The sequence below is a fragment of the Ursus maritimus genome, unplaced genomic scaffold (assembly GCF_017311325.1).
Source record: "Ursus maritimus isolate PB19 unplaced genomic scaffold, ASM1731132v1 scaffold_14, whole genome shotgun sequence".
Taxonomy (NCBI): Eukaryota; Metazoa; Chordata; class Mammalia; order Carnivora; family Ursidae; genus Ursus; species Ursus maritimus.
Window position 1 is genome coordinate 36,506,815 of NW_024423786.1, and position 24,201 is coordinate 36,531,015.

General features: G+C 41.3%; 1 protein-coding gene across 6 annotated transcripts in view; it reads left to right on the top strand.

Annotated features, from left to right (window-relative positions):
• The window catches only part of SFMBT1 (Scm like with four mbt domains 1), a 121,821-nt gene that overhangs the window by 26,916 nt on the left and 70,704 nt on the right, over positions 1-24,201 (top strand). For 4 of the 6 annotated variants that reach the window (XM_040628691.1, XM_040628693.1, XM_040628689.1 and 1 more), the window contains exon 3: positions 11,567-11,704. The exons of the other annotated variants lie outside the window; for them this stretch is intronic. The gene's annotated coding sequence lies outside the window, so the exon portion shown is untranslated. The remainder of the gene's footprint in view (positions 1-11,566; positions 11,705-24,201) is intronic. 6 annotated transcript variants of the gene reach the window in all.

Sequence of the window (24,201 nt, forward strand, 5' to 3'; positions counted from 1 at the left end):
TACGGGAAGTACAAGTGTAGGTTATAAAATTGGTGGAAGCCAGATAGAGTTTGGAAATGTTTTCTTCCCTTTTCTCTCTCTGTCCTTCCTCCACCCTCGATTTGTCTCTCCTTTCCGCCTACAGATATGCATCAGCTCTGCATGTACAACCCTAACAAGGGGGGAGCCTGCATTGCGGGAGGTTTGGGGGATGGCAGACCGGCCCGGACGTAAACAGAGTCTAGTATTGGTGACGAGTACTTGGCAGGTAGACTGAGTGATATGGCAGAGAGTAAGATGGGGATGTGCTCAATAGGGTGATTAGAAAAAAAAGTGCTGATTTCAGATGTGCAGGGTGAGATACAGGTGTAAGGAGAGCACTTTGGGTAAGGGAGCACACTTGCAGAGGCCCAGAGGTAGAAGAGAATCTGCGGTGAAGTGGGATCCCAGAGAGGGAGGATGAATGGAAGGAAGCTGGGGTGGTGTAAGTAGGGACTAGATCTTGCAGGGCCTTGTAGATCTTGGTAAGGGGTTTGGAGTTTATTATTTAGTAAGCTACTGAAAGGCTTTAAGTAGGATCGTGACAGGATCTGCTTTGCCTTTTAAAAGGTATCTGTCTGCTATTGAAATTTTGTAAAATCTTTAAAAAAAAAAAAAAGATATCTGTCTGCTCCGTGGAGAATGGATTTCTGGGAGTGAGACAGGAGGTGGTTTGAAGACTCCTGCAGTAGTCCAGGTGGCTCAAATTAGGAGGAAGGCAGCGGGAATGGAAGAAGTGGTTGTGGGGTGAGGTCCATGGGGATAGTAGACTCAATAGGATTTGCTAATGGCTGGGGCGATGGTTGGTATCTGGGCTTGGTTGGTTGTGTAGTACTGAGGTGAGGAAGCCAGGGAGAGTTGAATGGGGAGCAAACTGGGGCTCAGCTTTGGTTGTCTGTGGAACATTGAAGCAGAGATTCTGAGTGGGGACTTGGACATATGTGTCTGGAGCTCAGGGAGCAAATCCTCATAACATCGGTAGTACTCATCGTCATGAATTTGCATGACCTCACCTAGGAAGAGAATGTCGGATGCATGTGGGGGAGAGAAGAGAACTCAGTACTCGCTGCAAGGATGTCCCAGGTTTGGTCAATGTGGTTCTGGAGGAGCCAGCAGACTGAGAAGGACTGGATTGAGGGGAGGAAGGAGAACCAGGAGAGCGTGTCCCAGTTGCTGAGAGAAAAAAACACTTTGAGGACAAGGGGCAGTTTCCTAAGTCGATGGGGGCCTTAGATTGGGTTAGGTGATCGGAAGGTCACAGTGGCCTGGTCAACAGCCACATCAGTGTCTTAGGATGGATGGTGGGCAGATTGGGGAGGAAGTGAGGGGTGATGTGTGGACCAGCCTCGGAGAAGAGATGTTGTACTGTGAGGGGGGCAGAGAAGGGCTGAGGGGTGACTAGAGGTTTTCTTTTCTTCCTGGCGTGGAGCATTAGGGCATGTTTGCATACTGCTCAGAGGGGATGGAGTACCGAAGGAATACGGAAGGTTTTGTGTTATGAAGTGGGTAGGAGGGGGAACCTAGAGCCTCGGGGAAGGAATTTCCCTTTGTCGGAAGGATGGGAGCAGATGCAAGCGGGTGGTGGGAAGATAAAGGAAGTTCCTGGCATCTTCACATGGCTCTGTGCAAGTAAGCTTATTCTCTCCTGGCTCTTGTGTTCTTCAGTTTTCTGAATGTGAGTAGACATTCAGTTTGTGTTAAAGAAATGCAGAAGCAGGAGTTTATTGCTGCTCACTGTCCATGGAGATACATCTTCTTTAAGGAGAGAAGAGGGGTTTGGAAATAGCACAGGGTGTACACAGATGCTTACAAGAAGTCACACTCATCTTGTCAAGGGTTTTCCTTTCCAAATATTGTTAATATTTTTTGGAAAGTGGAGGTCTAAGCTGCAAAAGAAGGAAAGAGTCATGGGGATGCTTGTTTCATGAGGTCTTCTCGGTGTGAATGCTGGAACTTCTCCCAGATTGCTGTTTAGGTTCAGCCTTAAACTTGACCATGTAACATGTTGGAGTCCTTTCCCTCTGGCCTTTGAGGGGGTTTTGTTTATTAAGCGTCAAAGACCGAGTCATGTGGAAGGGGCATGGGAGATTGCTGTTAAGCAGGTTAGACTTTGATCCCCTATGACCACAGGGACTTCGTGTTGTTCACCACTTGGTAAGTGTGAATGAATGAATGAGGAAGTGAACTCTAAAACTAAGCATCACTCACTATATTAGTAGTCATGGACAGTAAAATGACTCCACCATTTTCAGAATTTTCAAAAATTTCCTTTTTTGTCCAGAGACCAAATTCTTATACAAACGTGCAAATTAGAACACAGTGAGGTACCATGACATACTCACTAGATTTGCAAAAATGTTTAAATCTCACTTTAGGAAGTTGGTATGTGGAGTCATGGGGGCTTTCTTCACCGATGCTGGGTGTGAGACGGTACAACCACTTTGTGAAAGTTCTGTCCGCTTTACAAGGTGTATGTGCTCATCCTGACCTCCGCTGGACTGTTCCAGGCTGTGGCCGTAAGGTTCCTGGAGCCAAGAGGGGCCGTGGGGTCTGATGGTGGGTGAGCAGGTGGTTCCTGCTTTGCAGTGAGGAGTGTCAACTTCGAATTCTAGTAGTTCTTTTTTCTTTGTCCTTTAATTTGTTAATGATTGTGTTCTGGATCTTAGAATGCTCTGTTTTCTCTTGTTTTGCTGCTAAAGGTATGACCCCCAAAAAGATAGCCATCTAACTAAGACAGAAACAGTTACATTGTCTTTGATGAAATAAGTCTTCCCCACTGCATACCTGGCCATCTGAGGCAGAAAATTGACAAACAATTGTAGGCTTTATTTTGTCTCTTATTTTTATTTATTTTGTTTTTGTTATTATTTTTAGAGAGAGAGAGCGGGGGGGGGGTAGGCAGAGGGAGAGGGATGGAGAGAGAATCTTAAACAGGCTCTACACGCAGCACAGAGCCTGATGGGGGGGGGACTTGATCTCATGACCCTAATAAGATCATGACCTAAGCTGAAATCAAGGGTTGTACACTTAACCGAGCCACCCAGGCGCCCCTCTATGTTTAACTTTTTGAGAAATTGCCAAACTGTTTTTCCAAAGTGGTTGTGTCATTTTACATTCCCGCTAGCAATGTGTGAGAGTTGCAGTTTCTCCCCATCTTTGCTTGACACTTGTTATTGTCTGTCTGTCTCTCTCTTTTTGTTGATAGCCACACTTGTGGCTTTAATTGGGGAAACTAGACATTAAAACGCAGTGAAATGCAAAGAAAAAAAAAAAGACTGCGCACAAAGAAAAACCACAGTGAGATGCTGTTCGTTACACAGTCTTTGGTTATGCCGGTATTTAACAGTTGACTGTAGAAAATGAGTAGATGCAGGTCTGTTAGTTTTTATGACTCAGAGATGATTTTGGCTTTTTAAATGATTTTTATTGAGGTGAGGTTGCCTTATTAAAAAAAAAAAAACAACTTTTTAAGTAAACCCTACCCCTAACATGGGGCTCGAGGTCCCTGCGCCAAGATCAAGGGTCACATGTTCTACCGAGTGAGCCAGCCAGGCGCTGAGTTTGCTTTAGGTTTTCATTTTGGGGTCCTCCAACTTCATGATTTCTCTCTACTGTATTGATGCCGGCTGTGCCTTTATTCATTCGCTCGCTTCATCACACTCATTGAAGGCCTGTCTGCTCAAGAGTCTGGTCCTAAGGGAGCCTGGGACACCCCTATCAGGCACTGGAACATCGGATTTTGTGATGTGGGAACAAAAAATGTAAAATGGCTGTACAGTTATAAGGTAGACTAGATGTGCAGTTGTTCTTCCGAGTTTTTTACCAAGGAACACCTGTTATCCTATGACAACTCGCAGGTGGATTTTTTATTTATTGTTCAGTGATTCATTGGCTCGTGGTTCTAAAAACTTTCTGCAGAGTGGTCTGTCTTCTTTCTTTAATTGAGGCTTTAGAATGTGTAGTAAAATGTCTAAGAGGAAATGATAGAACATGAGGAAATGCATTTTGGAAAAAGTTTATGTGTAAAAATTGTGTTTTTTGAATTGCAGCCTGGTATGTGGAAAATGAACTTAGGTTTTGGATTTGGCTGTTACTTACTGGTTCTGTAACCTTGGGCAAGTTAAAAACGTCTTTAAGCCTCATTTCCTTACCTGTAAAATGCGAATATTTCAGAGGGTGGTGGAATGGATGAAGCATCACGTAGCCTCGAGTGTTCGGATGTCGGCTTTCTTCCCCCTTCACCTCAAGACAGATTTTATAGAAAATAAGCCATGTTCCTTCAATGAAATAAAGATACAAATTAATCTATTAGATTATTATCTAATAGAAACAAAATTAGAACATTTTGGCAAAAGAAAAAAAACAAAATAAACATAGTAATATACCTACTTATAAGCATTTCCTAGAATATGACAAAAAATGGTGCGATTTTAAATCACTCTTAATTCTTAGGAGTCACACTGTTTTTTGTCGATTCTAGATTCTTCTTCTTCTTTTTTTTTTAAGACTTTATTTATTTATTTGAGAGAGAAGGAGAGAGAGAATGAGAGAGCACAAGCAGGGGGTGGGGAGAGGGAGAAGCAGGTTACCTGCTCAGCAGGAAGACTCATGCAGGGCTTGATCCCAGGACCCCGGGATCATGACCTGAGCCAAAGGCAGACACTTAACCAGCTGAGCCACCCAGGCACCCCAATTCTAGATTCTTCTATTTCAAGGAATAAGTCATTAAAAGTTCTTCCAGAAGGGGCGCCTGTGTGGCTCAGTCAGTTGGACGTCCAAGTGTTGGTTATAGCTTGGGTTTGTAGCATCAAGCCCAGCCTTAGGCTCTGCGCTTAGAGAGGAGTCTGCTCTCCCTTACCCTCTCCCTCGCTTCCTTCCACCCCCCCCTCGCCCTGCCACCACCACTCTCTATCTCTCTCTAACTAAAGTCTTAAAAATTCTTCACAGAAGATTTTTAGAAGTCATGATTCTATTCTAAAATAAAATGTATTTTTTGCAACAAATTTATGAAAATGTTTCTGATAAAAGGCAGAGGGAAATGATTGTAAATTCCTCTTTTTTTCTCCCCTTTCTTTTGTTGAGAATTACTATGTCTTTAACTGAGGAAGCGTCTCTTTTTTTTTTATGTAAGATGAGATGATGTCAGATCATGTTTTGTAACAAGTGAGGTTTGCATCCTGAGTTAATGACTCATTAAGGATAGTGAATGTCTGTTACAGTTTGAATGAATTGAGAAATCTGTGAGGACTCTGTTGTCTGGATTCTTTTATCTGGAATAAAGTTCTTGCATTGTGTTCAGTATTATGAAAGTTTGAAACAGTGGAGGATAGAAAGATGAATTTAGCAGAATGCTTGCCTTGGGTCAGCTTTGAGCCACTCAGTCATGTATGCCACTAAGATTGTACCCATGATGCCGTATTGTGCCCATTCTGGGTTTATGTTACTCATGGCCCCTCTGTTAGAAGAGTTTATTCTTTAGGTGAAGGATTGAGGAATGAATACTTTTATTATTTTGAGTACAAACTAAAGCATAAGTTGTAACTAGGCATGTTTTGTGAATGGGTCAGACTATCTCCATTTAAGGCTCCACACCGAGATCAGATGGAAGAATATTTTCCATTGAACCAGCATTTTTACCAACATTATAATCAAATCCTATAGCAAGCTTCTAGATGATGTTTTTTTTAAAGATTTTACTTTAAAGTCATCTCTACACCCAGCGTGGGGCTTAAACTCACAACCTTGAGATCAAGAGTCACCCAGTCCACCAGCTGAGCCAAACAGGCTCCCAGGAAGTTTCTAGATGATTTTGATTAGTCTTTTAGATGTTTTATTCATAAAAACATGATTTAGGATTTGGGGATGATAGTATAACATATTTAATTTCTTAATGCATAACAATCTCTGTATTTTTGTTATTAGTCTCTTTAGTACTCGGTTTTGAGAGATGGTAGCTTTTCAGCTGTAAAGCAGGTGAAATATGCTCTAATCAGTATATTTTAATTTATTTTATTGATAGCTGAATTGAAATTGACCTTGCAAAAACAAAAATGTGCCTGTCACTTTCCTTCAGTTCGAGCACCTTGAATAATATGGAGGATGGGCCCTAATTCTTGACCTTTGGGTTTATTGGTCAGTGTTTTCCTAATTACTAAGATAAAGGATTGCGAGAACTGCACAGTGTTGCTGTCCTCTTTAAGCGGCTGTTAAATCTTGTTCATTTACTGCCCAGGTATCCAAATACACACTCACTTCCATGTGTTGCATTCATTTGTATTTAGCCATTCTGTCCTCAGCCACCCACACCACAGCGCCTGCTTCTGCTGCCCAGCCGAGCTGTCCAGCGGCTGCCAGTGCTCTTCACGCTGGCCAGACCCAGCACCCTTTTCTGAGTCTTCCTCGAACTTCCTTCCCTACTCGGCTTTGTTGGTGGTTCACTCTTTGTGAGAGGAAGCCTTCTTGTTTCTTACCTCGGGATTTCTTGTCTGTGTAAGGCACACAAAGTGAGTGGTCTCATGGCTGACAGAAGGTGTTCATTCCTTCCCCCCTTACAGTTCCCTCCTCCCTGAATTTCTGATCCACAGCCACTGGCACAGTGTGACGGACTTCTCACCTACCGCGCAGCCATGGACCCCGCAGCCGTGGACCCCACGGGCCCCATCTTCTGCCGGCGGCCTGCCTTGCAGCTGCTCCTGGGACTCTTCATCTCGGGTAGCGTCCCGGTAGAACGTGCCCCACTCCCAGGTCTCAGTTCTTCTTGCCGTCTGGCCTTTGACATGATAACATTTGGAATCATCTTTGATTTTTCTCTTACTTCCTCCTTTGAAATGTCTCTCAGGCGTAGTCTCTCCTTGCTGCTCTGATGGCTGCTCGTCTGCGCCAGAGCTCATCTCTGGACTGGTCAGCACCTTTCTGCTGGTCTGCCTCTGGTCCTCACTGTCCTGTACTTGTGTGTCTGGCAGGTGACAGGTCAACTTTAAAATGTAGTACTCCCCAGGCCTTTCTAGCCAGTGCCTTTTGTGGCGTATAGAACTTTTGCATGTTACTTACACTCTCCTGTGCGGCCTTATTGTTCTGTAAACAGAGAGACTGAGCTCTCCTGCCCCCTTCCAGGCAAGCGTATACCACCCCAGCCGCCATCCCCCACACAGCTGATGCCAGCCTCAGGCCTGCCTTGCTAGCTTTCGCATGCTGCTTGCTCTGGAGAGTGGAATGTCTTCCACTCTCTTTTGGCTTTCCAAGGTTCTTTCCATCCTCCAAGATGAAGCTCCGGCTTTGATTTTGATGTTTGCGGCTATCTTGACTCTCAGTTAACTCTCTTTTCTCTGTGCAGCTAGTTTCCTAATGCCTTGCCTTTCAAAAACTCCCCCAGTGGCTCTGTCCCTAATTGTAAAATCCTTCAGGGCAAGGCAAGACTGAGCTTTGTAGCGGCTTGGCCATCCCTGGGGTAGTGCCAGGAACAGGGGAGGGTTTGTGGTCGGTAGTGGTCGGAGGTAGGTTGTGAGAATGGTCAAGCAAACATTGTAAACATGTTGGTTTCTAATTGTGTTGGTAAATACTGGGAAACAATTCTAAAGATAAAGATATGAGATGTTACAAGGTTAATGATCTTTGCCTAGGATGGTTCTGTCTTTTACCTGGTGTCCTTTTGTTGGTAGGGTATAGCAGATATTACGGGATTAAAATTCAGTGAGGGAAGCTTTGAACAAATTACGTTATTTAAACATCTTGTTTTGTGAGTTAGGTTCTGCTTATACAGAGAGAGGCCCTTTGGCCACTTCCAGAGTCAGCTACTCTAAAGCAAATACTATGCCATAAATAAAACGTCATTGGATAGACATACTATGTTTTGGTTGTACAAATTAAGTGAATGTCATCTGACTTTGAAACATGGCTCCACTTGCCCCCTTGTGCATTTACTTGATGTAAAGAAAATTAAGCAAATTTCGTATATAATTTCCTTTCCCAAAAGCATTTCAGGAATAGAAAGGGCCTACCAGCTTGACGGAGGGCTGAATCAGGACCCATGAGCCATTTTCCCCTGGCAGCCACAGTGTGCAGTCACTGCCCAGCTGCTCCCTCTTGGTACCTGTCTCCCTTTGCCTTCCCCCCTGTGCTCCAGGCTGTAGGAGCAACTGGGAACTAGAACAGTTTTCTGATCCTTCTCCCCTTCCCAGATGCGCCTTGTTTGTTTGTTTGGTGAGAAGGAGAGAATCCATTGTTTGAGTTTTAAAGGTTTCTGTTGTCCTTCTCTTTTAGTATTTATGTTATTCTACCTTGTTACTTGCTTTTGTCTTCTTTTCCACTAGTTTGAGGCAAAGGGATAATGTTTCATCTTTGTGGCTGCTACACAGTAGAGCACAGTCTAGGAACCAGAAAATATTTGTTGGATGAAATGCTCATGTGTTTAAAAGCCAAATTTATTCATAGAGTAAAGGATTATATTATCTGGCATCAAGCTCCCCCCCCCGCCCCCACGTTCTCTCAAATTCTCAGCAGATTAACAACTTTGTTGTTCAAAACCAGGGGTTCTTAAGCTTTTTGGTATTCATGTACCCCTTTGGTAAGTTAATAAAGCCAGTAGACCTGTTCTCAGATGAATGGTTTTAAATTCCATCCATAGGATTACAAAGGAAATTAGTTACATATATCTGCAACATCTGTAATGTGATATGAAAATATCTCTTCTTTCTGTGGTGACAGAATTACAGTTACTGGTAATGTTGCTGTGATTGGTTGCCTACATTAGTTTTGAAGGCCATCTTCAATTTCAGTTTGAGGTTAATGGAAACAGAAAATAACTTCCTCTCATTCAAATTCATGGACCCCTGAGTTCTCTTCGTGGAGCCTAGGACTCTAGATTAAGAGCCTTGCTCTAAACAGTGGGAATAGGGGGCACCTGGCTGGCTCAATTGGAAGAGCATGAGACTCTTGATCTCTGGGTTGTAAGTTCAAGCCTCACGTTGGGTTGTAGAGATTACAAAAAAAAGTAAATAAATAAACTTTTAAAAAGTGGGAATAAGAGTAACTAGGTAGGAAGGTAGGAAGACATTTTAAGAAATTTACCTTATTTAGCACTGTTGCTGATTCTCCTATCCTAAACAAGTCTGGGATGGGAGAGTGAGTAAGATTATTGTAAATCGCTGAGAATGTTGATGGACAAAGACTTAGGGCTTAAATAGTTTCTGTTTTACAGGGATAACAGTTTGGGAACCGTGGGAGTAAGGGATTCATAGTTTGAGTGCATAGGGTACAGAAAAGCTTTTTAAACATATGCATGTGGTGTCTTTTTTAATCATGTTTGGAAATAACAAAGATGGCATTTAGTGGGAAATATCATGAATTTTGGAGTCCGAAAGACCTGAATTCTGAGTAAGTTTGTTAATCTTGCTTGAGCCTTGGTTTCCTCACCTGTTCAGTTATGATAACGTTTGCGTCAGAGTTCCGTCAGGGTGAGATGAGCGTGTGTGCCAGTGCTCGGAGCTGCAGACCAACGCTGGCTTCTCTGGGATGGGAAGCAGCTCGCCTCTGCCTTGCAGGAGTACAGGGTCTCATTTGCTCATCCGGAAAGCAAGGGTATTAGAATAAAGGGATCTTTCGTATCCCTTTAGCCAGAAAAGCTGTTTGGTATTAGTAAGCCTACTTCTCAGGTGCGTATAACCTGGCAGCCATTCTCAAACACACCGTCTCATTTCATCCTCAGAGCCACTCTGTACAAAAAGTGGCATTCCCACTTTATAGATTGGGATATGAAGACCCAGAAGGATGAAAAGTCTTCCAGGGTCATGAATTTGTGTGTGATGAACTGGAGTTTGAAGTCCGGGTTCCTACACGTAAAGCCTGGTTTTTGTTTCCGTGTTTTGTTTTGCAATGTTATTTCACAGTACTTCCCTAGCACTCCAGTGCGAGACTCCTTTCCTACTCTTCCTACAAAGAGAACACTGTGTTGGAAAGAAATATATATGTATGTATGAAGATGATTACTTTCACTCTGGAGAGATACTAATTATTTTTAAAAGATTTAAAAAATTTTGAAACCGTGAAAAAACAGAGCAAAGTTTTAAGTATAGGAGAGAACTGTCACCTGCCCCTCCAGCCTTTGGCAGTAGGTTGCCCATCTGATACTCCATCTCGTGGGATTCCCTGGTATGTGTGTCCTGCAGTACGGACATCCTCCTGTATAGTGAGTATGGTGTAACCATCAAATACTCCTCAGACGGCAGTCAGGTTTGACCAGTTGCCCCAGTGAAGCCTCCCGTCTCCAGCCCTCACCACCCTATTTTTCCCTGCTCCTCTTCTGGTAGGAGCAGAAGGAACCAGTTAGGAATCATGCTTTGCATTGAATTGCCGAGTCTTCCTTAGCCTTTCTTTGGATTTTCATGGTCTCGGTGTTCTTGATGTGTTTAGAAATTAGGCCTGTTATTATGTTTGGAAATATAGGCCTGTTATATTGTAGAGTGTCCCTCAGTTTGGGTTTGTTGGCTGTTTGCTCAAGAGTAAACTCAGGTTATGAATCTTTGGCAGGAATATCACAGAAATGGTGCATGTCTCATTATATCTTATTTGTAATTAATGAGTATTTTGTAATTAATTAGTATTTTGTGGGTAGGTACTTAGAACCTGTCCCATTCCTCATCAGGCTTTCAGTTTATTTATTATAAATTTGTGTCAGTGTGGACTCATTTTTTCTATTTTATTCAATGAGCTATAATTTTGTTATTCTCATTAGTTATATTGATGTAGATTATCCTAGATTGGCCAGTAGGAACCCTGCCAGGCTCACTTCTTTGTGCTTTGACCCGCCTCCGTTCTTCTCTGGAGGATTTTCCTGCTTTTTGGCATAAGTGTCCTAGGCCGGAGTTTCTTACCTCTGCACTGTACGTATCTGGATACTGTCAGTATCCAGTTCATTTTGCAAGAAAACAACATTTTTGAAAAAATAACTACCAAGCGTTCATCTTTTTCGCATCCCTGCTAATAGATCGCTTGGAGTGAATTTCTGATACTACCGGGAAGGTGGCAGAGAAGCTGCTGTTCCCTTTTGTGCATTTCTTCTTTTTCCCTCAAGTGGGAGTCTAAGTGCCAAAAAGAATTATTGTAATTGTGAAGGCCTTTTCATTGTCAGAACAATCGTTTAACACAAAGCAAAGCAAAATAAAAAATATTTTTGGTTGAAAAAGCATCTTGGCATCATTGAAAGGTGAGTGGAAGAGGAAATGCGCTCTGTGTTTGCTGGCTTGTCTGTCACATATGTAGTGAGTGTCTCCCGGAGGCAGGGCTCCTGGGGCAAACACAAATCAACATGGTCCCTGCATGCTCCCTCAGCGAGCTTACAGTCTGATGTCACAGGAACGGAGTGACGAGCAGTCATGAAAGGAAATGACCTGAGCTGCAGTTCTTACAGTGAAATGACACATGTTCTGCCTTACAAATTGTTCTCAGGGTAAAACGAGATCATTTAAGCAAAAGTCCTTTGTGAATTGCAGATATGTTCTATAAAGTATTTCTTTCGCATCACTTCCTCTTCTGGCATTTCTGGTCTTTTTAGATTACTAAGGAAGCATCCCCTGAACTAGCTTCCAGGCTCCTGTCCGTCCTGAACATCACTGCCCATCTCTCTACCTACACTCCACCCACAGACCCTGAGTGTGCCCATACTTCCTTCAGGTTGAAGTCCAGACCCTTGGTAAGTGATACCTCTTGGCTAGCCCCAGTCTGACTTCCCGGTCTTGTCTTGTTACTTGTCCTGAAGCCCTCAACCCAAACCAAACTGGTCTTGTCGCTGTGTATGCTGTGTATGTGAATGCCAGCTTTTCGTGCAGAGTGGCTCTGAGGATGAAATGAGATACGGTGTGTTTGAGAATGCCTTCCGGGTTATACGCACCTGAGAACTAGGCTTACTAATACACGGCATTTTTCCCATCCCTGTGCCTTTGCTCTTATCCTTTGCCTGGAACTGTCTTCATCTTCCCTATTTTTGCAAAATTACATCTTCATTCTGGACCTGGCTTTTTTTTTTTTTAATTAATTAATTTGACAGAGATAGAGACAGCCAGTGAGAGAGGGAACACAAGCAGGGGGAGTGGGAGAGGAAGAAGCAGGCTCATAGCGGAGGAACCTGACGTGGGGCTCGATCCCACAACGCCGGGATCACGCCCTGAGCCGAAGGCAGACACTTAACCGCTGTGCCACCCAGGCGCTCCTGGACCTGGCTTTTAAACTGAGGCCTCCCTGTGCTTAACTCCCATCATGGGTAGTCTCTCCGGAGTATTTAGTAGTCATCATTTGTCGTCTTATGTCGCTGCAAGGTTTTCTCAAGTGGCATTCAGGCCCTCACAGTATGGGATCATATGCAGTAAGTTTTTTCTGGTTGATAAGAAAAGTGACCTGACTACATTCAACCCTACTCCCGAGAATTTAGAAACACAAAAACTCTGACTTTTCAGGAACACAAAAAATCTGAATTTGCATCGAAAGAAAAAAAATATTACTCTGTACCACGATTGCATTTTATTCAGTCACAGCGCATCTGACTTAACTGTCCCTTGCCTCCGCAAAAGATGAGCACCTTTGTGCTTGTGAGTACCTTGCTGTCAAGGAGACTTCAAAACTGAAACAGTTGCAGCCCCTTTCGTCCCTCCCTTTGACCCATTTCGGTACCAGGGATGGATTGCTTTTGCTTAGCAGATGGGTGTATTGGCTGGATCAAGTTGGTGTCCCAGGTGGTACAAGTGAGCGATCATGCTACTGAAAGCTTGAGGGACTTAAGAGCCAGCATTTCTTTTTTGTACATGAGTGACAAAGAAGTTTGTCTCAAAATTTCGGGAATCTGCCACATGATTATCTACCATAATTAAAAAGGAAAATCAAGATAAAACAACCTAAGTCATTAAAAGCTATGAGAGCATAAAACAGGAGGAACCGTAATTTCTGTTTCATTACCTAAGTGTGACCTAGCAGTTGGTGATAGTGCTTCTTTTTCAGTTAAAATGCCACATTATAACTTCAAAAGATGGATTTCCAGTGATAGACCATTTTTTTTCTCTTACTGTTCTAGCTTCAACATTCATTGTTGAAGGAATAAATAGGTGTTTCAATAAAAGGATTATCAGAAATTGGAAATATCCGGGTAACAGTGATGATCTTTTAGTCAGCACGTACTTGTTAAATGTCATTGATTTTTCCAGAAAGGTCTCTCAAATACAGACTGTGTTTTGGATGTAGTGCAATGTAATTTTGGATATTCGTCGCGAGAGTCCACTCTCTTGCTGCTCAGAACGCAGCACGCTCTCCAGTCACGCACTAGCACCATGAATATCATGATGTCACTTACCATGCACTCTGTTCGTTTCTGGGGTCCAGACAGTTAATGGTGACGCTGCTGCTGCTTCGTTGTAACCCCTCGAGAAGGCTGATTTATCACTATAGTTTTATTTCATGGTTTACTTTTTATCATGGCAATGTTTAAACATACACAGAAACAGAAAATCCCATTACCTGGTTTCCATAGTTATCACCGCGTGGCTGGCTTATTTTGTATACACTTTCCTTTCTGACAGGTAGGCACAATTTTGTCTCCCTTACTACATCATTTTTCAGCACATCTTGAGTATTACACCACTTCATAAATAATTCAGTATTTATCTCCAAAATTATGATTTTTTAAACCACAATACCCTTTATTGCATGTAAAAAAATCAGTAAATTTAAAAAATATTATTAAATATCCTGTTGGCATTATCTCTATTTTAAGGTCTTTTCTATGTGAATATTACAGTTTGATTTGTTGTATTGGCTGTTATGCAGAACCTATAAGTGGTTTTTTTCTTTTGAAATTATGATATAAAAAGAATAGCTCTGTTTCTGGAATGAAAATGTAATATCATATTTTTGTAAAATATTTTGGGCTAAGAGCCCCCCCCCCAAAAAAAAAACCCAATATGAACACACACACATACACACACACACACATCCAGCCACTGGAAATCTATCTATAAGTAATAATCCTGATTAAATTACACTTGAATGATTTTATTTTCCTGTTGTTTGTGTACTTAATACTGTATATCTTGGGGAAGAGAGGAGGCTCTTTTTGAAAATTCCTGCTCCAGGTTTAGCAAGCTGGTGCTGACTAAGTGAAGAGTTTGTGGGCTCTTGAGTCCGGTGGCTGTCGGGTTCTCGGCGGCTCAGTGGTCTTGTACTGTGGGGCTTAGGGCCCTTAGGACAGGCATCCAGGTTTTGCCCCAGTTATTGGGTGCAGGCCATTTTAGCAGGTGCTTAAATGAGCACTTACTCTCTGCAAATTAAACTGGGGAAAATACCTCACAACTACTGAATGTGGAGTTAATTTGAAATAGTAATACTCTTGCTTTTGTTATAATTCAGAAATAGCACAGTACATAGTGCAAGTAATATTTGAACCTTTCAAAGAATAAACTGGGCAGTGACACAGAAAACAAAGTTTAAAACAGGTAATGATCTTCTGTTCTACACTCATTTCCTTCCTTCACTGGAGCAGTGATGTGGTTCCTGTGTTGGAAATGAGGAGCTGCTCAGTGGCCAGAGCACATGGAGTGTGAGCCGCCAGCCACTTTCTGTTGGATTCAAGATGTTTGAATGTGAGAGATTCTTCTGCTCAGGATGACCTGAGGATTTAAGAAAAATTGAGGTTTCTGGACCCTTGATTTTTATATGCACCTGTTTAGGTGGTAATATAACGCCTCTCCCCATGTTGATATTACTGAGTTTTAGTAAATTGATACAATCATGCAACTGTCACCAGAATTTAGTTTTAGAACACTTCCATCACCCCACCCCCAAAATGATCTCGTGACCAGTTACCAATAAGTCCTTCCTCTGCTCTAGCGTCAGGCAACCACAGATTTTTTTTTTTTTAAGATTTTATTTTTTTAAGTAATCTCTCCACCTACTTGGGGCTCAAACTCACAACCCCGAGATCAAGAATTGCATGGTCTGCTGACTGAGCCAGCCAGGCGCCCCTGTAAGCTTTTTTCTCTACAGTTTTGCCTTTTCTACAAGTTTGATGTAAATAGAATCATTCGGTATGTAGTCTTGTCTGTCTGGCATATTTCATTTCATATGATGTGTTTTGAAGTTTATCCCTGTTATTGCATGTATCAGTAGTTCATTCATTTTTATTGCTGAGAATTATTCCGTTGTGTAGATACACCATTTTTTGTTTATCCATTTACTAGTTGATGAACATTTGGGTTGTTTCCTGTTCATAGCTGTGAACACTTGTGTAAACGTCTTTGTATGGATATGTTTTCATCCCCCTTTGGTAGATACCCAAGAGTGAAATTACTGGGTTGTATGTAACTGTATGTAAACATACAGCTCTTAAGAAGTTCTTCTTAAGGAACTGCTGGACTGTTTTCAGAGCGGCTGTCCCATTACCCATTTTCACCGGCGTTGTGTGAGAGCTGCAGTCTCTTGTGAACATTTGGCTGTTGCTAGTCTTTGACTTTACCCATTTTTGTTGGTATGTAATGATATTTCCTTGAGGTTTTGATTTGCTTTTTTTTTTTTTAAAGATTTTATTTATTTATTTGACACAGAGAGACACAGCCAGCGAGAGAGGGAACACAGCAGGGGGTGTGGGAGAGGAAGAAGCAGGCTCCCAGCAGAGCAGTGAGCCTGATGCGGGGCTGGATCCCAGGACCCTGGGATCATGCCCTGAGCGGAAGGCAGACGCCTAACAACTGAGCCACCCAGGCGCCCTTGATTTGTTTTTCTTAATGACTAACAAAGTATCTTTTCATGTGATTATTTGCCATTCTTACATCCTGTTTAAGTGTTTATTCACATCTTTTGCCTATTTAGAAAAAAAATTGGATTGTTTATTGAGTTGTAAGAGTTTGATGGGCTTTTCTTTTTTTTTTTAAAGATTTATTTATTTAGAGAGAGTGAGAGAAAAACGAGAGTGGGGGAGGGGTAGAGGAGAGAAAGAGAGGGGAAGCCTACTCCCTGCTAAGCAGGGAGCCCAGACACAATGCGACCCTGAGATCATGACCTGAGCCAAAACCAAGAGTTGGAGGCTTAACCGGAGACTTAACCGACTGAGTCACCCTGGCGCCCTGTAAGAGTTTTTATATACAAATCCTTTACGCGATAAATGTTTTGTAGATTTTTCCCCCCAGTTTGTGACTTGTCTTTTCTTTTCTTAATAGAATCTTTGAAGAGCAAAAAAGCTTAAACTTTGATACGATCCCAGTTTACTGAATTTTTGTTTAGTGTTTGTGCCTTTTTGGGCGTCATATCTAAAAAAATCTTTGCCAATCCCCAGGTCAAAAAGACTTTCTCCTATTTTTTCCTAGGTGTTTTATAATTTTAGTTCTTTTTTTTTTTGTAATGTTAGCTCTTACATTTAGGTTTATGATTCATTTTGAGTTTTTATGTATGGTATGAAGTAAAAGTTGAGGTCACCATGGTGATGTTTATCCTGTTCCTCTGACTTCTCTAGTGGATCCAGAAGTTCCATCCCATTCTGGTTTGATTTTTTTTTCCCCCAAGACTTTTTCATAGTTGGTGTTGTATTCTTCCATCAGGGGACACATGGTGTTTAAGGTTGTCTTTTTCTCTCTCTCTCCCTCTTTTTTTTTTTTTTAAGATTTTATTTATTTGAGAGAGCAAACATGAGCAGGTAGAGGGACAGAGGATGAGGGAGAGCTGAGCACAGAGCCAGACGCAGGGCTCAATCCCAGGACCCCAGGACCCCAGGACCCCCGAGACCATGACCTGAACTGAAGTCAGACGCTTAAGCTCCTTAGCCACCCACGTGCCCCTCGGGTGGTCTTTTGTTTTGTTTTTGATGTGAGCTGTTATTGATGGCCAACACTTAGATCCATTAATTGATTTTATTAGAGATTCTCTCATCATTTATTAGCTGGGTTATTTTTATTAAAAGAAACATCTCTTTCTCTTCTATTTTGTTATCCAGTGGTATAGTTGTGTGTGATCTCTTCAGTTACAAATGCAGTGACTATTTTAACAAGTTGTTTGTGGTAGGTATTTTTTCTAATGCACCATTTCCCAGTTGAATTGGCAAACAGTTTCAACTAATTAGCAAATTGAGGGGTTTTTTCCTCTCTCTGCATTAATGTCTTCTGAACAAACCCTTCTGTTGGAAACTCTGCTTAAGAGTGTTCTTCTTGGCTTCGTTTGTAGGCAAAGACTGTATGGTGAATTATTGAGCAAATTACAATCTCGACTGTATTTTTTTCCAGCATAGTATTTTGTAATGAGCATAGAGTAATTGCTTCTTTTTTTTACAGCTTTGATTTATGATGCTGCTGTCTCTTACACTGTTTTATTGTTATGAAATGGTTTTCTGTTCTTTCCTTGATCTTAACTACAAATAAGAAAAGTTACAAAGTTGATGTAAATTCGATTGTGCTTTTACTATTATTACTTTTTTCACTTTTTGTATCTTAGTTGTTAACACCATTTTCACAATTCTTCCCAAATGGGATGGTTTTTTTTTCTTTTTTTGGCTGTCATTGTATCTGTTTTAAACACTAATCTAATGTCACAATACCTTTGTAGCTTGTTGTAAGTAGATATACCTTGAATAAAAGGATATACATGTAGCAGATGCTCAGAATGGTCAGAGCTAAGTGAACGGAGGAGACGAGGCCACGTGGAGAAGGTTTGTGTACTAATTGATCAGCCTAGAATTAGCCCTTGGAGGTGTAGAAATTTAGTGCCAGCACATAAAGATCTTGTGTTTTGTAGGTAACTGCTGTGAATGTAGCAGGTGTTTAAATAGTGCAGCAGAACAGCCAGCCTGTGTCACATATGTAATAGGTCAGATTTTAAAGTAATTTGTTTTAAAATGGACTTTTTTGTGTTATGTAATGCATCAGATGTAACAGCTATGCCACAAATAAAAGGTACTGCCAAAGCGGAGTGCCTGGCTGGCTCAGTTCGTAGAGCATGACTCTTGATCTAAGGGTTGTGAGCCCAGGCTGGGTGTAGAGATTACTTAAATAAAAACTTAAAAAAAAAAAAATACTGCCAAAGATAGCTATAATTAACCATGTGTATTTAGCATGTGGATTGAAGTTCAAAAACTGCAGATTCTTACGGGTTTTTAGTTGGAGTTTATAAATGTTAAGGCTTTTGTTTAGAAAATAATTTTTTCGTCTCTTTATTTATGTGATATTTTGTACATTCTGTATTTTTTTAAACTGGTAAGAGATGGCATCAGATTTTCAGAGTTTGAGATGCTTTTCAATAATTATTTTAGTTTCTTGGCACTCCTTTAAATTAAAGGATGATTATGAGAAGTATCGAGAGTTGAGACTCAAATTCTGTCTGAGTAGATGACAGAACTATCCCCATTAATTTCATTGTGCAGACCACAGACTGTATGCTTCCTGCGACCAAGCAGGGCGTCAAGTCACAGAGACGAGGAAAAGCCCGGCCCTGAGATGCAGCTGGGCTGGAGGGCTCCTCTAGAAGCTCCTGCAGGGTGCGGTGGTCACTTCCCAGAAGGAGAATTCAGTTTGGCACAGGAGTGTGTATTTAGTCACTTTTCCCTTTATGTTTTCGGGTATGTAGATCTACCTATGATTTCTCTTAGTTTCTCCGGAAAGATACTCTGCTTTTGCAAAATGATTGGTAATTTTTTTTTTAAAAGATTTTATTTATTATTTGATAGAGACAGCCAGCGAGAGAGGGAACACAAGCAGGGGGAGTGGGAGAGGAAGAAGCAGGCTCCCAGCAGACAGGGAGCCCAATGCGGGGCTCGATCCTAGGACCCCAGGATCACGCCCTGAGCCAAAGGGGAGTGCTTAACGACTGAGCCGCCCAGGCGCCCCGTGGTAATTTTTTTTTTTTTTTTTCTGGAAAGGCAGTGCTCAGACTTGGGAATCTGAAAATTTAAAAATCACAAACCAAGCTGCACCCAAGTTAGACCACCTGAGAATTGGCTCCTTTTCCTTCTGTGGCCTTTGTTTCCACCCAGCTCTCCACTTCCACAGTTATAACCTCATAGGCTTACTGAGTTCCTGCCAAGAGAGCCAGCTTCTTCCCAGACTCTGGGACTAATCTTCACCCCAAAGGAGATATAGACATGAATTGCTTAAACGTGGCAAGAAGTCACTAGAGCAACCTCAAGGTCAGTCTTACTGTTGAGTCTTTTTGACCTTGGTAATAAGGTTTCCAATAACTAGATCCTTGCTGTTTCCCCCAATTATATAATGATTAAGTCAGTGCCTTGAACTCCTGAATACCAGTGGCTAGATTTCGTCCTTGAAACTTAATTTCCCCAGTATTTGTTCTCAGTTTCTACATAGGCCACCAGCCTGTTTGCTTGTAACTGTTAGTTACTCTGCACTCTGCATTATCTTGACCTGCCTAGATTTTCCTTTCTCACAGAAACAAATCTCTCAGCTTTAGAGTTAAGTTCTCATCCCTTTTTCTCTTCCTTCCAGACATTTATTGAGTATCTATCTGGAACTGGGACTAGAGAGAGAAAATAACCAAGACCCTGACTTTAAGGGTAACTGTAGGTATCAACATCAAAATCCCCCCCCAGTTTTATTGAGATATAATTGGCATATAACATTGTATTAGTCCAAGGTGTACAGCGTAGTGATTTGATATGTGTTTATATTGCAAAATGATGACTGCAGTAAGTTTAATTAATGTCTATCACCTCACATATTTACACATTTTTGTTTCTTATGATGATAACTTTTAAGATCTACTCTCTTCGCAGCTTTCAAGTATACAGTACAGTGTTGTTAGCTATAGTTACCATGCTGTAAATTACATCCCCAGGATTTATTTATCCTGTAACTGGGAGTTTGTACCTTTTGACCACCTTTACCCATTTACACCCCCCCCCCGCCTTGCCTCCCCATCTCTGACAACCACCAATCTATCTGAATCTATGAGTTTGATTTTTTTAGATTCCACATATCAGTGAGATCATACAGCATTTGTCTTTCTCTTACATCCTTTAGCACACTGTTCTTAAGGTCCATCCATGTTGCAAATGGCAGGATTTCCTTCCTTTTTATGGCTGAAGAATATTCTGTTGTAGATGAATAACCACATTTTCTTTATCCAGTGATCCGTCGATGGACACATAGGTTGCTTCCATGTCTTGGCTATTGTAAATGATGCCGCAGTGGACTTTACTATTCAAGTATCTTTTGAGGTAGCGATTTTGTGTCAAGATACTTAGAAGTGGAGTTGCTGGATCATATGGTAGTTTTATTTTTAATTTTTGAGGAACTTCCATACTTTTGAAAGTGGCAGTACCAGTTTACATTCCCACCAACAGTTCACAAGGGTTCCCTTTTCTCCACACCCTCACCAACACTTGTTCTTTCTTGTCTTTTTGGTAATAGCCATTCTAACATGTGCGAGGTGATCTCTCATTGTGGTTTTGATTTTCATTTCCCTAAAGATTCATGATGGTGAGCCACCTGTTCATGTACCCATTGGCTGTTGTGTTTTTTTTTGGAAAGGTATCTCTGTGGTTCTGTGATTGGTTGACTTTGAAGGAACAGCATGAGAAAGAAAGAGTTCTTTGTTCCATCAAGCCTGATTACCATGATCTCAGGATCCAGGTCTAATTAACTGAGCAAACTTAGCTTTGAAATATTTTGCCTGGTCACATAAGTAGCAGGGTATTTAAAGTGAAATCAGAATCATTTTAAGGCTTTAATTTATTCTTTTGTGTTCTTTTGGAATACAGATAAACTAAAATGTGTCTCACAGGAAGACCAGGATGGTGAGGGAACTTAAAGGACCTGTCTTTGGAAGAACTGTTTGTTCTCTCAGGGGTGTGACGGGCTCTTGTGTGAACAAAGTCTCCATGCAGCATACTACTTGTGAGTGGGAAACACCTATAGGTAGAAGCCTTTGCAACTTGGGGCAGTTTAAGGGTAGACTTTATGGTGAAGCAACTCAGATGTGGAATAGATTACCCCAGAAGGTGTTCATGGGAGCTTTCTGTCACTGTATCATTGGTGGTGTTTGACATAGAACGGACAACTTCCTCCTCAGGGATGCGTGGGGAGGAATGTGCTGGAGAAGCAGCCTAGGTTAATGGAGAGGTGTTCCTTGTGGAAATGTTGAGGTGTGAGAATGGTGGTTAGATAACCACAAAACTATGAGGACCACTGGACTAGGTGCCACTTAATAAAGTTTGTTCCGATTTTTAGATCCACCAATCTCCATTATTTAGTGAAACAAAGTTTTTTGTTTTTTGTTTTTTTTAATTATCCAGGCAGTTGGGTTCATGTCCGTGAAAGTGTAGCACGGGGGGTAGTCCCTGATGGCACTAATAAGCAAATGTTTGAAAATGGGAGTGAAGTGAGCATGATGTACTTAATTAAGGGGGGGGGATGAGCAAAAGGAAGAATGTTTATGTGTTAAAGTTCATCACTCATCATTTGAGTAAAGTAGAAAAATTATTTTCTGCTCGTACTTCACCACAGTCCGTCCGTGTCCGTCTGAAGTTGCAGGATTGGTTGGGCAGCTGCCCAGCAGTGACGCCTGTTCAGTAGGTTTATTCGTTCGCTTTACAGATGCCGCCATTTCCACGGCCCAAATTCCACGACATGTAGTTCTCACCACAGTATCTGTTAAAGTCAGGAAAACCTTCTTGACCAGACTTTTCATTAAGGTGCCTCTTGGAAGTCTAACTCACTGGCAGTCTGAATTTGACATTTTGTTAAAGATTCGGGTAAGAGTAGCACTCTGCTGTTTGAATGGCTTATTGATTTTTTTTTTCCCCCTAAAACATTGTTTTGAGAGGAATTTGATGTAAGCTCATGACTTTGGGTAGTTAGATTTGACATGAGGCCTCTTCGTGTCCTGGTCAGTGAGGACTGACCGAGCGTCCTGTCCCTTGCTCTCTGGCTGAGGCCACGAAGGTCCAGACGCCATGCAGGTGAGCTTGTGGTTTTATCTGCTTTTATCTGCAGATGATCATTTTGGAGGCATTTAATGTGAGCTTAGACAACGGAATTGAGTTCTTTTTTATACTTTATGTTTTAGTAGAGAATAGTACTGCATTTATAGTCTCACCGCTTGTAAGAAAATATTGAAGAAAAACGCATTAATGATGTAGAGCGTGTGCTTTGAGTTGTTATTATCTTGATAATGATGTTTTTCTTGAGTGCAGGTTTTAACCAGCTAGCTCATTTATTTTCTCAACAGTTTAAACACAACAATTAAAATAACAACCTTCTTCTGCCCTTCCCCTCATCCCACACTTCGGAATATAAATCAGAACAGTTCTCAGAGATGATGCTGGAAATTTTGCGCCTCTTAAAGAGACATCAGTAACTGTTCAGTTGCCTCCGGCCTCCCTTGTGTTAATTTGCAAAGAAAGTTTTGAATTCTTGTCAGCTTGCTTTGATTACTTCAGTCACCTGTCTCTGTTTCAGTTATGGTTTTATCCAAGACTGGAAGTAGTTTTATATTTTGTAAAAACTATTTTTGCTTATACAATATGAAAATTAGTGTAGCATAGTCAGTATTATTAAGAATTGAAAATTATGGAGATATTTCTGTACTACACACTGGAAAGTGGAGTTGATAAGTGCTAATCTTGGAAAACTTGGAATCTTTGTAGTACTGTATTTAAGTTTACTTAAATGGTAATTTAATGGTAGAAAAAATTGTTTTTAGAGAAAGAATAGGAAAGTGGAGGAGGAGGAATCATTTTGTTGTTGTTTAAAAGGAGTAAAGATTTAACCCAAAATTTCTGTGTATTTAACATAAGCACTTATAGTTTTCAGAGGAAGTTTACTGAGTAGATGAGTATGTGTGGGTATTGCAGTCTGCAAAAGCAGACGACAGGCTGTAGCTAAGTTCTGCACTGAACAGACAACAGGCTGCCAGGCATCCCGCTGTGCTCTAACGTAACAGGTGAGTGGACTGTTGCTCTGCCAGTTTTGGTTTTACATCTTACGTATGAGTTTAATTAGTTTCCTAATTAGCATAACTTAGGCTCTTTTTTTCCCTTATGCCTATTTAACTTTTTGCACTGAATTATTTTTACAGATGTAACATGTCTCCCAGCCTATTTCCAGTAGTAACCAGAGGTTTACTCCTTTCCTGGAAGCACTTATTTTAAAAACTACTGAAGAGTTGTTTTGTTTTCTAAATAATTTATTCTATTTCTAAATAACTTATCCTTGTTCCTTGTATCATTGTTATTAAATGTTCAGCATGCGTCTTAGGTTTGTGGACCATGACATGATGGCCCGGAGTTTTGCAGTGGACTCGGGGCCTCCCAGGGATGCCCCAGGGGGCAGCAGCATTGCCCAGGAGTTGGGAGGCATTTTTTACCTGATCATGCTGTTAGGTGCTTGTAGTGATTTTGAGGGGTAGAGCCTATCCAAAGGTCCTTGACATTTACAACTGATAATCTGCTTCTTTTAGGGCCTTAAGTCTTAAAATATCCTGATGAATTAATTGTACAGTACATGTGAGTATAGTCCAGGAGTCTTTAAAGTCTGACATAAAGCTTTTAAAAATACCTGTGTGCTTAATACAGCAAAATAAAGCAGCAAAACCCCCAAAGCATCCTGCCTTAAGACGACACCTTCGGTTGAAGGCTTTGTGGAGACTGAGTGGAAATTAAAAGTTTGGTGACTGATGGACAAAAGCCAGCCTCCCAGGGGTCTGGAGACATTAGTCATGACAGCTCGCCTGCCACTCTTCTCCAGGCCTCTGGGGGAAAGGAAGAAGCCTCTTCACTCCCTTGGGGACAAAGGCTTTGTTTATGTGCTTTCCTGCTGATTCTAAGGTTTTTGATGGTGGCTGTTTATCATACTGATTCTTTTTTAGCCTTATGACTGTTCCCTAAACTCAATGTCCTTCCATTCCATCAAATAATTATTAAAGAAATGTACTTTAATTAAAGAAAAGTTACTGTATAACTTTGCTAGGAGGGGTTAGAAGGGTATTTGGTAAGAAAAATGAGAGTGTGTCAAGTCCTGAAGGGCTGGGAATCAGCCTTGCAACAGTAAGGATCTTCGTTCTACTGAGAGGTTTGTTAAAGCAATAATAGCCATTATGCTTTGAGGCCTACTGTACTAGAAACTTTAATATGCATTAATTGATTGAATAATCAAAAGTAACTTTATGGGGTAGGTAGAGTTGTTAACATCTCCGTTTTATAGATGATGACAC